The 14,959-nt window shown below is 40.4% G+C and overlaps 1 pseudogene; it reads left to right on the forward strand.

Annotated features, from left to right (window-relative positions):
• The first annotated feature begins 10,654 nt into the window (after window positions 1-10,654).
• On the forward strand, window positions 10,655-11,621 carry LOC110540602 (olfactory receptor 52E8-like; annotated as a pseudogene).
• The last annotated feature ends 3,338 nt before the right edge of the window (window positions 11,622-14,959 follow it).

Here is a 14,959-nt window from a genome sequence, read left to right on the forward strand (position 1 = left end):
TCTTGTAGCTACGGTAAAAACATAAATGGAAAGACTGTCTTAATATAGAGAAGGCTTTCATTTGTTCAGTAAGTAAATAGGTGCCTCCAGTAAAGAAACTTCCAGATAGGACCAGATATTGGAAGATAGTGACACAATCCCCAGTGTGCTTCTGCCTTGTGTAGAGGTGAGAAGAACCGGAAGAACACAAGCTGTCTCTGCTTAGTCTTTTTTGGTCTATCCCAGGGTCACATTAATGGATATTGCGATTACAGTAAATGCTGAACAAGTAGTAAGTTAAAATGAAGGATACCAGCATGAAGCTCATTGCTTCACACCTATTCACAAAAATGTTGTGCTAATAATGTGAAAGAAACTGGTTGTATTATGTATAATTGGACACAAGAATATATTCAATTTTAACAAGACTCTTGAAAAATTCAAGGTGTCTACCAAATATGTTTATGACTGTAATCTGCCTTGGGATATGGTTGATATGGGTGAGTAAGGGAAGTCTTGGAGAGATGAGAGGAAGGAAGGAATGTAACATAAATATATGAAACTTTTTCAAATAAATTTAAAAAATAGTTTTATCTTGGGACTTAAAAAACAGTAAGGATACCAGTATCTCTCACTTTAAACACATACTGACACACATGCATTCCTAGAGGTGCCCATTCAAAATCTGTGAGACACAGTGGAAAAGAAAAGTAATTTGACAACTTTAGAAATTGAGGAAAACTGTTTCCATGTGTATGTGTATGTGTGTATGTGTGCAGGAGCATGTGTGTATCTTCTAGGCTGCTGATACTAACAAAAAAGAAACGAAAGTTCTTAAATTCGGTACATGAAGCTCACTGACATAAAGTTATAGTCCTTTTTTGTTTTTTCATTTGCTGAGAGCATCCACAGTAAGACAGTTGGGGAAACAGTTTCACAATTCATTCCATCGTGTGTTCACGGGGATTCTACAAGTCCTGGTGTCAGCAGGCAATCTGAAGACAATTTTAGGTAAAGCTGGCCATACACGCTCTTAAGTCATACCATTTTGTGGTGAAGAAAAAGTCTCAGAAGAAGATCGGAACTTTGGTGATGGGGGTGCATGTCTCTGTGTACACACAAGTGTGCACAAATGTGTGTGAGGATGGGCATGGATGTGTGCATAAATCCCTTCTGTTCAGCAAGCAAATAGTGCACCCCAGGATGATCTTCACTGATATTTCATACAAATTTAGAAACCAAGGTAAGTCATATCCTATTTAGACTGAGAGAAAATATTAAGGGGTTGGGGGTGGAGAAAGGGCTTCTGCCCAGAGAGAATGAAGAGATGGAATGTGGGCACGCCTCTGAGGCATAATCATAGATAAGCCCCAGGGCTGTTCCCTTAGGTGCCATCTCTACTGTTTATTTATCTTAAATTTATTTTAGCACAACTTCTCTCATTAGCCTAGAGCTCACCTAGTAAGCTCAACTGGTTGGTCAACAATCCCCAGGTACCCACCTGTCTCCACCTCCCCTGCTCTGGTATTATAGCTGTGTGCCAAAAGGTCCAGCTATTTACATTGGCTGTGGAGGATCACAATCAGCTCCTCAGGCTTAGAAGGCAAGCCTTTGCCAGCTGAGCTTTCTACTCCGAAGTATTCCTCACATTGAAAAGCACTCCAGGTAATGGATAAAATCTGTTTTTTTTTTTTAATAGATAAAGAATAAGATCAATGTGGGGAAAATGGAAGCACAATGACTAATAAATATGTAAAAAAAAAAAATAGAGGAATCTGTGGTTCTTTCTTGACCTTAGTAAGACTCGGTAGATTGATGAGTCATAACTGACTAGTGTTCTGTTCAACGGCAGTGGCTCTACAGAGTAGAAACAGAACACTGGGCCTAAAACCACAGAAAGAACCTTATGCATATGTAACTTTCAAGAGGACATCATGTTCTTACACATCCATGTGTCCACTTAGAAGCACAGAAAAGGTAAGTACATAAACTGTATTTTCTGTACCTAATTCTACAATCCCATGGCCAACTTGTACCCTCTCTGTTTCCTGGATCCTGTTTTATAAATGTCTAAAGAGCCACGTTTCATGATTCACTTATACATAAATTCAATGATTCAAAAACATGGTTTTGGATCTCCTTGATGTACCTTGAAGACAGAGAAGTACATTCTACCTTTTCTTGCAGTTCAAACACATGTAAGCAATTATATTGATTGCAAAGCCATCTTCAGATTTTCCTAAGTTTTACATGTGAGAATTTGTATGGTCATACCAAAAAGTTTATGCAGTGAAGGCACAGGCTTTGGAGGCTGCATGAGCATGTATTTTTCCACATCTGGTGCTCACACATCCACCGTCCATCCATATCTTCATCTAGCTGGGAAGAAGCCCTTTCTTCATGACCCTTAATGTTTTTTCTTAGTCTAAGTACAATATGGCTTACCTTGGTTTCTAAATCTCCATGAAGTATCTTTGAGGATAATTCTCGGGCATACCATTTGCTTGCTGAGCAGAAGGAACTTATATTTATTCTGTAGGTGCAATTCTCCTAAGAGTGCAGTCATGGTATCATGGGACCTTGACAGAGTGCAGTGCGTGGTCTCTAGAGAACCCTTCCTTTCAGTCACTTCTTGTATACTCAAGATACAAAGGCAAGGGCCCATTGCTGCTCTTTTCCTTCTTGCTAATTACCTCTGCCTTTGTTTTCACTGGTAGATGTGTTTGACTTAAGATTTCCAAATTAAACTTTTATACTCCTACTGTATCTCTGTGACACTTGCTGTTATCTCCTGCTCGTCCTCAGCCGTTCCCCTCTTCACAGAGCCCTTTTACCCCTCTGTAGTTTGTTTTGCTTATGGATAAATTCCGGTTTTCCAATATTGTATTTCTATGACAAAACCTGGTTTACCTCAGTGTGTCTCACTAATGACAGACATCTATAGACATTGAAGAAGTGTTTGTTCTGTGAAAACTGCTGGGATGCATCAACAGCTGTATCGAAAGACTCCCTTTACACAAACCCAGCAGTCAAAAGAAACACCAAAAGTGAGATAAATAGCCATTTAAAGTAATCAGGAAAAAGCAAAAATGAGCATAAGAAGAATAGAAAGACATTAGTGGATTATAGCACAAACATATGATCCCCAACAGAGCGAATTAAGAAGACACTCTGAAACATACCAAAATTGAACTCTTAGCAAGCAGAATCCTTAAAAAATGATGGAAGAAATTAGCAGTATCAAATATTATATACAATAATAAAGACTGATGGCTCTAACTTTGTTGTTGTTGTTTGAGATAGGGGGTTTCTCTTTGCAGCCCTGGCTGTGCTGGAACTCACTCTGTGAACCAGGCTGGCCTTGAACCCACAGAGATCTGCCTGCCTCTGCCTCCTTAGTGCTGAGATTAAAGACATGCACCACCGCCCCCAGATTGGCTCTAACTTTTTATTGTTATTTTATCTATCTTACATCACTTTCGCAGCTTCGCCTCCCTCTTCTCTTCCCAATGTCTCCTTCTCACCTTACTTCTTCTCACCTTATTGCCGTCCTCCTGTTCTTCCTTTCTCCTCTGAAGAGGCTCCGCAAAAGGGAGGCCTTCCATGGATATCAACACAGCTAGGCATATCAAGTTGTAGTAAGACTAAGTAAATCTTCTCCTATTGTGGCAGCCAGCTTAGGAGAGAGGGATATGAAAGTGGGCAACAGGGTCAGAGACAGCCCTGCGTCTGCTCTTAGGAATCTCATGTGAAGACAGAGCTGCACAATATTAATGTGTGCAGAGGGCCTAGGTCCGTCCCGTGTATGCTTTCTGCTTGGTGGTCCCATCTCTCTGGCCCCCTATGTGTCCAGGTTAACTGGTTCTTTATGTTTCCTTGTGGTGTCCCGGACATCTCTGGCTCTTTCAACCCTTCGTCCCCCTCTCCCATGGAATTCCCCAAGCTCTGCCTAATGTTTGGCTGTGGTTCTCTGCATCTGTTTCCATCATTTGCTGTGTGAAGCTTCTTATATGAGAGTTATGCTAGGCACCTGTCTGGAAGTATAGCAGAATGTCATTGATAGTGTCAGGGGTGGCTTTTCTCTCAGGGGATGGGTCTCAAGCTGGGACAGTCGTTAATGCTCATTCCCATAATTTCTGCTTTATCTCTACATATCTTGTTAGTAGAAAAACTTATGGGTCTAAGATTTGCGGAATGGGTTGGCATCCCAGTCCCTCCACTGGAAGTCACTCCTGGTCTCAGGCTCCATACTCCTCATTTCTGAGAGTCTTAGCGATGGCCACCCTCATAGATTCTGTGGAGTTTCCATTGTCCTGGGTTTCTAGCTCATCCCAGAGATGCCCCCACATATCAGTTCCAGTTCTCTCTTCCCATACTTTTTCCCTCTGTCCTCCCTGCCACTTGATCCCTCAAGCTCCCCTCCTCACCCCCTCCTCTACCCAGTTCCCCCCCTCCACCCACCCATCCTGATGTCTATTCTATCTCCTCTCCTCAGTGAGAGTCAAGTGTCCCTGGGCCATCCTTGTTATCTGGCTTCTTTGGGTCTGTGGACTGTATATGTTTATCCTGTACCACACAGCTAATATCCACCTATAAATGAGTACATAGCATGTTCGTCTTTCTGGTCTGGGTTACCTTGCTCAGGATGATCTTTCCTCATTCCAGTCATTTGTTTGCAAATTTCATGATGTCATGATTTTTAATAACTGGGACATTTATAGTGACTTTCTGTACTTGGCTCATTTTACTAAAGACAGCTTCTTTCAGTCCATCTATGATCTCACACATGACAGAACATGTTCCTGGTGGGTTAGGAATGCTCCAGTAGAAGACCACAGATCCATGAATACATGGGTATTATCAACTGTTCTTGATGAATTCAGGGTAAGTATAGGAGATTTGAAAGAGAAGGGGGAGGAATGAATATGCTCAAAAGGCATTTCATGAGATTCTCAAATAAATAATAACAGAGAAAAATGAAGTTTATATAGCCATTGGTATAATAAATATCTTTCTTTGAGAAATGCCCCACTGTCCTTTCCATATTTTTTATCAGTCTGTCTGATATCTTAACATCGTTTTTACCTCTTTTAGATATTAATATTTCTATCATCTTATTTCTTTTAGATATTAGCCTTTATTATCTATGTGGTAGTAGCTCCCTTTTATTCCTTTCACAAAGCCTTTTGTCTGTTTTTGCTTTCTCACCTAATCTTCTGAGGTCATAAAAAAAAAAAACTGATTGGCAAAACCAGTACCAATAACCTTCTTGCAGGATGGGAAGACTGCTGGGCAGTTATAGCTTTTCCAGAATATTTGAGTTTGCTTCCAAGCACCCACATGCAGCTTAAATCCACCTGTAACCCCGTCTGTGACATAGTACTACCTGTATTTGTACAATCTTCAGCAAGTGCTTCAACACAAAGAATAGGGACTATTAAAAAGCCCAAGCAAAACTATGCTTTCAGGGATCATTTCTATAGTCTGTTACTAAAAACCCCAAGGTAGTTACAGTGATCCACGTAGGCACAACTAAAAGAGGGTCAGAAAGCTGCTCCCGGAAGCCTCTCTACCACAACAGAAACATGAAATAAATGTGGCTACCTCAGCTATGATGGGCCACAGCAGACTTCACTCCCACGCCCTGTTGGAGTATTTGTTGTTAAAGAAAACAATAAGGTAAAAGGAACATACTGATCGTGTGTCTGTGGCACATCTTCCTGATCTAGTCAACTAATACAAGCATACACGGAGAGAAGACAACAGTATTTACAATGCTGTGATGACTAGGAGTCCACCGTCCACTGAAGAGATTAAAATAATGGGTTGTGTGTATATATTGGGGTGTAATAGGATAAGAAAGAATACAGTTATATCATATCCTAGAAAATGGATGAAATTTAACATCATCATATTTTCTGAAAAAAAAAAAAGACAGAAAGAAAAAAATAACATTTTACTCTCAATTGTGGATTCAAGATTTTATAAAAGAGAGAGAGAAAGAGAGAGAGAGAGAGGAAAATGGAAGTGAGACTTAGGAAGTAGCCTAACAGGAGTGGGTAAGGAGGAAGAAAGAATGAAGACACTATGAAAGATTAATTTGGGTCAAATGCATGATATACTGGAAAGAGTATAGAAGCCAATAAATACTGAGAATAAAGATACATCAAGAAAGATCAAATCCAAACACAAGCTATAGTACTCAAAATTGTAATGCTGATGTAAAGAAAGACATTCAAACAAACAGAGAAAATAGTTGAGCAGATTATGTCATGTGGCCCTATTATATGAAATATCCAAAATGAACCAATTTAAAAATCATAAAGACAGAAAGTAATGTTTCCCAGGGAGTGGAAGGAGGGATGAGAAGTAACTGCGTAATTGAAACATCAGTGTTTTGCTTTTGGAAAGACAAAAAATTGGAACCACATAGAAGTGATAATAAAACAGCTTTCCGATTGCCCTATGCACCACTGAACAGCAGATTTTAAAATGCTAAGTTTTATGGCATATATTTTCTAAAAATAAAAATACCAATGCATGTATAAACTCCCAATAGATTCCAAAGCAGGGAGAGCAAGCACTGTGCAGGCTCGGGGAGAAGGGGCTGGGAAAGGAGAAAGAAAACAAAAGACAAAATGGGAATTGCTGAAAATGATACGTGAAATAACAACAAAAATGGGCAATTGGGGCTGGAGAGGTGGCTCAGTGGTTAAGAGCCCTGTCTGCTCTTCCAAAAGACCCGGGTTCAATTCCCAGCACCCACATGGCAGCTCACAACTGTCTGTAACACCAATTCCAAGGGATCTGACTCCTTCACACTAATGCACATAAAATAAAGTTAAAATAAATTATATGAAAAATAATAAAATAAAATTATGTTTCTTTAAGAAAAGGAGGGGCAGCTAATGAAATACGGGAACATTGTTCAGTGAGATTAGCCAGGGTGGCTCTTCACCTGATGCAAGGGGAATCGCTGTTCACTTTGCTAGAGGGACTGTAGCCTCTGGGGACATTATTAGTAACCACCTGCCCCAGGGCTTGAACACACACACACACACACACACACACACACACACACACACTCACACACAGTTTGTCACTGTCTCCTGGAGGCTTACTAAAGGCTCCTTTTAAGCCGTGTTTCTGTATCTTAGAGCTGACTACACAACTGTTGCATGACTCACTGAAAAAGAAAGGAATCTTGGTAAGTCTTTGCAATATATGCTTAGAATTTAGGGTCTAAAGAACCGAGTTAAAGTTAATATTCATGGAACTTTTAAGTAATAAAAATATAATTAGAAAAGCGTACCCAAGCAAAGAAACAGTTATTCTTGGGTGACAGTGCATAAGACATGTAATGCCAGAGTGGTGAGCACCATGTCATGCAGCAATGGTGTAGGGCAAGTTTAGGGGGAAGACCTTGGAATACGTTGGAAAGAAAATTATTTGTCACCCACAATATTTCAAATATATATAATTTCACTTATTCAACTCAATGATAAACACCAACATGCACTTATCTACATGAAGTGGAAACCCAGGATGTGATGTAGCTTGCATACACTCAATAAGCTAAGAACAGAAGCAGAATCTAATCCTGTGTCATAGCCTAATATCACCAAATACCCTGTGATCTTAATTAGTTTTCTTATAGTTGCTGTCTTTTTGGTGACAAAAGCAACCACAGAGAAAAATTCATAATATTTAGAGGTTAGAACAACACATTTTAGCTCTTTATATATTGAGTGAATTCAATACTTTGACATAGTAGAAGAGTCACAATTGTGTGTTAGTTGTTGGGCATCTCCTTATTCTTCATATTTCAGAAGGATTAAACTAAACTCAAAGCTGGATATTGGAATTTATAGTTAAGTACAAGATAAGAAGATGAGGCATGGGGTCAAAAACTCAGATATAGCAGGAGCAACAAGTACTCTAAGGAACTAAGTTTGCAAGCACAGAATAAAGAACCTTGATTTGCAGAGTGTGAAGCTGTTATTACTCTGGGCTTCCAGGGGGTAATCTTCATGTATTTGTTCAAAGTGGGAATTGGAAATGAAATGTCTTACTGTAGGGTGCAGCCAGGCAGGCCATAGAATCAAAATTTAAAAAAAAATCATATGGTTTATCCTATCTTATATGTCTAATATCCACTTATAAATGAGTACACAGCATGTGTGTCTTTTTGCTACTGGGATACCTCACTCAGGATGATCTTTTCTAGTTCCTACCATTTGCCTGCAAATTTCACGATTTCCTTGTTTTTAGTTGTTGAGTAATATTCCACACAATTTCTGTATCCATTTCTCAGTTGAGGGACATCTGGGTTGTTTCTAGATTATGGCTATTATGAATAGAGCTGCTATGAACATGATTGAGCAAGTGTCCTTATTGTATACTTGAGCATCTTTGAATATATGCCTAGGAGTGGTATAACTGGATCTGGAGGAAGCACTATTCCTAATTGTCTGAGAAAGTACCAGATTGATTCCCAAAGTGGTTTTACTTTGGTTCCCCTTTCTCCACATCCTCTCCAGAAGCTAAGCAAGAAGGAGGACCCTAGGTAAGATGATCAATCCTCACTCAGAAAGGCAAATGGGACTGACATCGGAAGAGGGTGTAAACAGAGAACAGGACATGAGCCTACCACAGAGGTCCTCTGAAAGACTCTACCCAGAAGATACCAAGCAGATGCTAAGACTCATAGCCAAACTTTGGGCAGAGTGCAAGGAATCTTATGAAAGAAGGAGGAGATAGAAAGACACAGGAGGGGACAGGAGCACCACAAGGAGAGCAACAGAACTAAAATATCTGGGCACAGGGGTCTTTTCTGAGACTGATACTCCAACCAAGGACCATTCATGGAGATAACCTAGAACCCCTGCACAGATGTAGCCCATGGCAGCTCAATATCCAAGTGGGTTCCCTAGTAATGGGAACAGGGGCTGTCTCTGACATGAACTCAGTGGCTGGCTCTTTGATCACCTCTCCCTGAGGGGTAGCAGCCTGACCAGGCCACAGAGGAAGACAATGCAGCCAGTCCTGATGAGACCTGATAAACTAGGGTCAGATGGAAGGGGAAGAGGACCTTCCCTATCAGTGGACTTGGAGAGGGGCAGGAGAGGAGATGAGGAGGGAGGGTGGGACTGGGAGGGAATGAAGGAGGGAGCTACAGCTGGGATACAAAGTGAATAAACTGTAATTAATATAAAAAGTTTTAAACCATGTAAATGAAATAAATAAAGAAATTTTCAAAAGATTTAAGAAACATTATATGGACTTCTCAAAGAATTAATTAAAAATGCATACTTAACAAAAATTTACTGAGCGCATGACCTTGTGTGGAGATTGTTTTTATCAAGTCACATCAGTTAACCTGGAAAGTAGGAATACAATGTCATGACAGCCATGAAGTACCCAAGCACCTCTGCTTATGTAATGAGGCCGCAATAAAAATGCCTGGGTGCACTTCCCTCGACGGTAATGCGCCTCCATGCACATTGTCACACAGTGTCAAGAGGAGAGTGCATTGCAGCTCCACGAGAGGACAGCGGATACCTCACATTTGGAAACCCACAGGCTTTCTTAAGTGTGTCTTCCTGAAATTGAAATCAGCTCCCTTACCCTGTAAGAAACTGAGGATAGTTCAGGAGACCTGAGAATGAAGATGTCAGAATTAAAGATAGAGGTGAGAATTGAGCCCTCAAATTCTGCACCAAAGCTCCATGATTTGATGCTTCGTATTTTCACCTAGAAGTCAGCAGGCTCTTACAAAGGAGCGTAACCGGGGGGATGCTGCATGGACCACCATTTCCTTTTGCTAAATAATCTAACTGAGGCTACTTTGTGTTTAAACACCAAGATCTTATGAGACAGGGCAGTCTGCTTGTAGACTCTCAGTTTGCCTTTCCTGTCCTTTTCTCCTTCTCAAGTTATTCACTTTGGGGGCGCTACACCTTCTGTTATAATTATCATGGCTTTACAAAAACCCCAAAATACAGTAGACTAAATCATGCAGATTTTTTTGCCCTTTGAGGAAATGTTGTATAATCTAATCTTCCTCAGACTCATTTCTTCCTCTCTCTTTGTACTGCTTCTAGTAACCAAATTACAAAGATAGATCTAGACTAGGTCACATCATTAATTTCAACTTGTTTTGAAATCTTGACACGCTGCCCCCTGCTTATTGGCATGGGAAGTACCAGAGAGTTCATTAATTTACTAAACACTTCTCCATGAAACCAGATGCATTAGAATTTTTGTCAGCAAATTATAACTATATGATATAACACAGGTAATAATGGTAGGTGCAATGTTTTTCCATCGTAGATATAAACTAGTGATATCAGTTGTCACTGTAGTACTTACCAGCTTTATTTTCTCATACTAATATCTAGCTCTTAAAAAGAGGGGGGTTCACGCTCTTCCTCGTTCTAAACACCAATTTTAGGAGCAGCTCATCTGGCAGCTCAGCTTCTCATGCTTGAAGTGAAGGTGAACAGGGTTACCAGGATTATCTACTCAAAGCTGAACACGGGGTATTCAGAATTAAAGCCATGGTAGAAATGTATTTTTACTATCAACACACTGAAGACTCTTTAATTTTTTTTTTGTAGATCTCAATGAAGTCTGGATGAACCACCACACGGAAACTGGTGACCATCTTTAAACCATGCCCGGCATCAGCCTGCAGAAGAATGCCCTCACCCAACCTCTCTGAGACCCACCCTCCGTCCTTCCTGTTGCTGGGGATTCCAGGACTGGAAGCTGCACAGTTCTGGCTGGGCTTTCCCTTCTGCGTCGTGTATCTGATTGCTCTTATTGGAAACCTTATCATTCTGTTTGTCATATGGACTGACAGGAGCCTTCACCAACCCATGTTCTACTTTCTGGCTATGCTGTCTATGATTGACCTAAGTCTCTCTACTGCTACGATCCCGAAGATGTTGGGCATTTTCTGGTTCAGACTCCAGGAGCTGTGCTTTGGGTGCTGTGTTGCTCAAGTCTTTTTTATCCATTTTTTCACAGTCATGGAGAGCATTGTACTCCTTGCCATGGGCTTTGATCGCTACGTGGCTATCTGCAACCCTCTCAGGTACACCACAATCCTCACCAACAGAATCATCAGTATGATTGCTGCTGTGGTGGTTATAAGAAGCCTATGCATGATTGTTCCCATCATCTTTCTCCTCCTGAGGCTGCCTTACTGTGGACATAGAATCATCCCACATACCTACTGTGAGCACATGGGCGTGGCACGACTGGCCTGTGCCAGCATCAGAGCCAATGTCTACTTTGGTCTTGGAAATATTTCCATTTTGCTCCTGGATGTGCTTCTTATTATAGTTTCCTATGCTCGGATCTTGTATGCCGTCTTCTGCCTCCCTTCTCAAGACGCTCGCCTGAAGGCTCTTAACACGTGTAGCTCCCATATCTGTGTCATCTTAGCTTTCTTCGGCCCAGCCCTTTTCTCCTTCCTTACTCATCGCTTTGGTCATGACATCCCTCAGTACATCCACATATTTCTGGCTAATCTCTATGTGGTCATCCCTCCTGCTCTCAACCCAGTCATTTATGGGATCAGAACCAAGCAGATCCAGCAGCGGGTGAAGAGTCTTTTCGTTAAAAAGATTGAGTGAGAGATGATTTGTTCAAGGAATGAAAGGATAGGGTATAAAAGAACTTAAGTTATTAACAAAAGGTAATAAATTAGTTAAAATTACTAAAGTTGAATATCAGGGTCTTACTGTGTAGCCCAGGCTTACTGCTGGCCTGAAATTTTTATGTCTCAGCCTCCCTAGTAACTGCTATCCTAAAGATATATATCTATAATATATATGTGTGTATATTATTGACAGAGACTATTAAAGGCATGTTGTATCCTCTATTGAAACTTGGCAGAACATGTCATTCAACAGCACATTTCAAGGAAGATGTCTGTAATTTGATGAAAGAAAAACTTACTGTTAGAACTGTCTAGTTCTAGATCTCTTGCAGGTAATAATATTTCTTTCATAGAGATGTTTAAATAGAGGTCATGTGGTCATGATAGACATAGATTTAGGTGATGGCCATGTAAATACAGAGGGGGAACTAACTGTGAAACAGAAATTCAGGTGCAATTTAGCCACATGACAGAAAGCAAGAACTTGTTTGTGTGCTGAGGTTTGAACTGGATGACTTTTAACAGGAACCGGGAAAAAAAAATACTTACAAAGATATTCATAAACTTCAAAAGATAAAAGAAAAGGAGGAAGGAGCAGGAATAAGTTTGTGTAAAAAAATCATAAAGTTTTGCACTATAAAAAGGTAAATATAAGAAACAGCTACATTGTCTTCTTCTGTGGCCTGGTAATGCTGCTTCTCCCTCATGGGGGAGGTAATTAAAGAGCAGGCCAATCAGTTCATGTCAGAGACAGTCCCTGTTCTTATTACAATGGAACCCACTTGGATACTATGCAGCCACTCCTGATGGGACCTAATTGACTAGGATCAGAAGGAAGGAAAAGAAGACCTCCCCTATCAGTGGACTTGGGGAGGGGCATGCATGCAGAGGGTGGAGGAAGGGAGGGATTGGGACAGGAGGAGGGAGGGAGCCACAGGGGAATACAGAATGAATAAAGTGCAATTAATAAAGAATTTTTAAAAAGGAAACAGCTAAAGTAGATAAGCTCTGCATCCCTGACTTTTAAAACTGGCAGTCAAAACAGAGTGACAAGTTTCTCTAAAAATCTTAAGCAAAATTTTGTTCAAGCAAAGATAGAGTCAAATTTATTATTATTATTATTATTATTTACAGTTTATTCACTTTGTATTCCAGTTGTAGCCTCCTCCCTCATCTTCTCCCAGTTCCACCCTCCCTCCCTTTTCCTCACCTATTCCTCTTCCCTAGGCCAAGTCTGACCTGAGCATATCAGATTCCATTAGGACTGCCTGGATCCTCTTTCTCTGTGGGCTGGCTAGGTCACCCTACCAGGGAGAAGCGATCAAAGAACAGGCAGCTGAGTTCATGGCAGAGACTGTCTCCTCTTCTCTTACTAGGGAACCCACATGGAGACTGAGCTGTCTGTGGGCTACATCTGAGCAGGGGATCTTCTCTATGTATAGTCTTTGGTTGATGTGTAAGTCTCTGCAGTCCCCCAGGGACCCTGGGTTTTGTTTTTGGCTTTGTTGGTCTTCTTATGTGGCTCCTGTCCCCTCTGGGTCCTTTTATAACCCCTACTTCCATAAGACTCCCTGTGCTCTGTCCAAAGTTTGGCTGTGAGTCTCTGCATCTACTTTGATCCCCTGCTGGATGGAGTCTTCTATGTCCCAGTCCTGTTCCTTCTCTTCTACCACTTCCTCCAGCATCTACCCTCTTTTCCCTTCTGAATGAGAATTAAGCATCTTCCCCAGGGTCCTCCTTGTTGTTTAGCTTTTTTAGGACTGTAGATTTTAGTATAGTTATCCTGTATTATATAGCTAATATTCACTTAAAAGTGAGCATATACCTTACATGTCTCTCTGCTTCTAGGATACATCACTCATAATGATCTTTTCTGGTTCTATCCATTTGCCTGAAATTTTTATGATTTCCTTGTTTTTAATAGCTGAATGATATTCCACTGTGTAAATATACCACAATTTCTGTATCCATTCTTCGAATGAAGTACATCTACATTGTTTGCAGATTCTGGATATTGCGAAAAAAGCTGCTATGAACATAGCTGACCAAATTTCCTTATTGTATGATTGAGCATCTTTTGGATGTATGCCTAGGAGTGGTATGGCTGGACCTTGAGGTAGCACTATTCCTAACTGTCTGAGAAAGCACCAGATTGATTTCCAAAGTAGTTGTACAAGTTTACAATCCCACCAGCAATGGAGGAGGGTTCCCCTTTCTCCACATCCTCTCCAGCACGTATTGTCACTTGAGTTTTTGATCTTAGCCATTCTGATGGAATCTCAGAGTTGTATTGATTTGCATTTCCCTGATGACTAAGGATGTTGAGCATTTCTTTAAGTGTTTCTCTGCCATTCGATATTCCTTTGTTGAGAATTCTCTGTTTAGCTCTGTACTGCATTTTTTAATTGGATTATTTGGTTTGTTGGTGCTTAATTTCTTGAGTCTGGATGTTAGCCCTCTGTCAGATGTAAGGTTAGTGAAGATGTTTTCCCAGTCTGGAGGTTGTCATTCTGTTCTGTTGACCATGCTCTTTGCTTTACAGAAGCTTTTCAGTTTTGTGAGGTCCCATTTAAATAAAATAAATCTATTATTGTTGATTTTAGAGCCTGAATTCCTGGTGTTCTGTCCAAGAAATTGTCTCCTGTGCCAATGAGTTTAAGGTTCTTCTCCACTATTTCTTCTAACAGATTTAGTGTCCCCAAAATTTCTACCAGAGAACTCCTTCAGCTGATAAATACCTTAAGCAAAGTGACTAGATACAAAATTAAACTTAAAAAAAAAAATCAGTAGCCTTCATGTACACAGAAGGAAAAAAAAGGGCTGTGAAAGAAATCAGGGAAACAATAACCACAAATAACATAAAGTGTCTTGGATTAACTCTAACCAAACAAGTGAAAGACTTGCATGAAAAAAACTCCAAGTCTCTGAAGAAAGAAATTGAAGAAAATATCAGAAGATGGAAAGATCTCTCATGCTCATGGATCAATAGGATTGACATAGTAAAAATGGCCATCCTGCCAAAAGCAATCTTCAGATTCAATGCAATTCCCATCAAAATACCAACACAATTCTTTACAGACCATAAAAGAACAATTCTCAAGTTCATATGGAAAAACAAAACAAACAAACAACAAACTAGAATACCTAAAACCATCCTGTAAAATAAAAGATCTTCTGGAGGTATCTCCATCCCTGAACTCATAGCCAAACTCTGGGCAGAGTACAGGGACTCTTATGAGAGAAGGGGGAGATAGAAAGACCTGGAGGAAACAGGAGTTCCACAAGGAGCAACAGAACCAAAAAATCTGGGCA

This window comes from Meriones unguiculatus, chromosome 14, assembly GCF_030254825.1.
Source record: "Meriones unguiculatus strain TT.TT164.6M chromosome 14, Bangor_MerUng_6.1, whole genome shotgun sequence".
Taxonomy (NCBI): Eukaryota; Metazoa; Chordata; class Mammalia; order Rodentia; family Muridae; genus Meriones; species Meriones unguiculatus.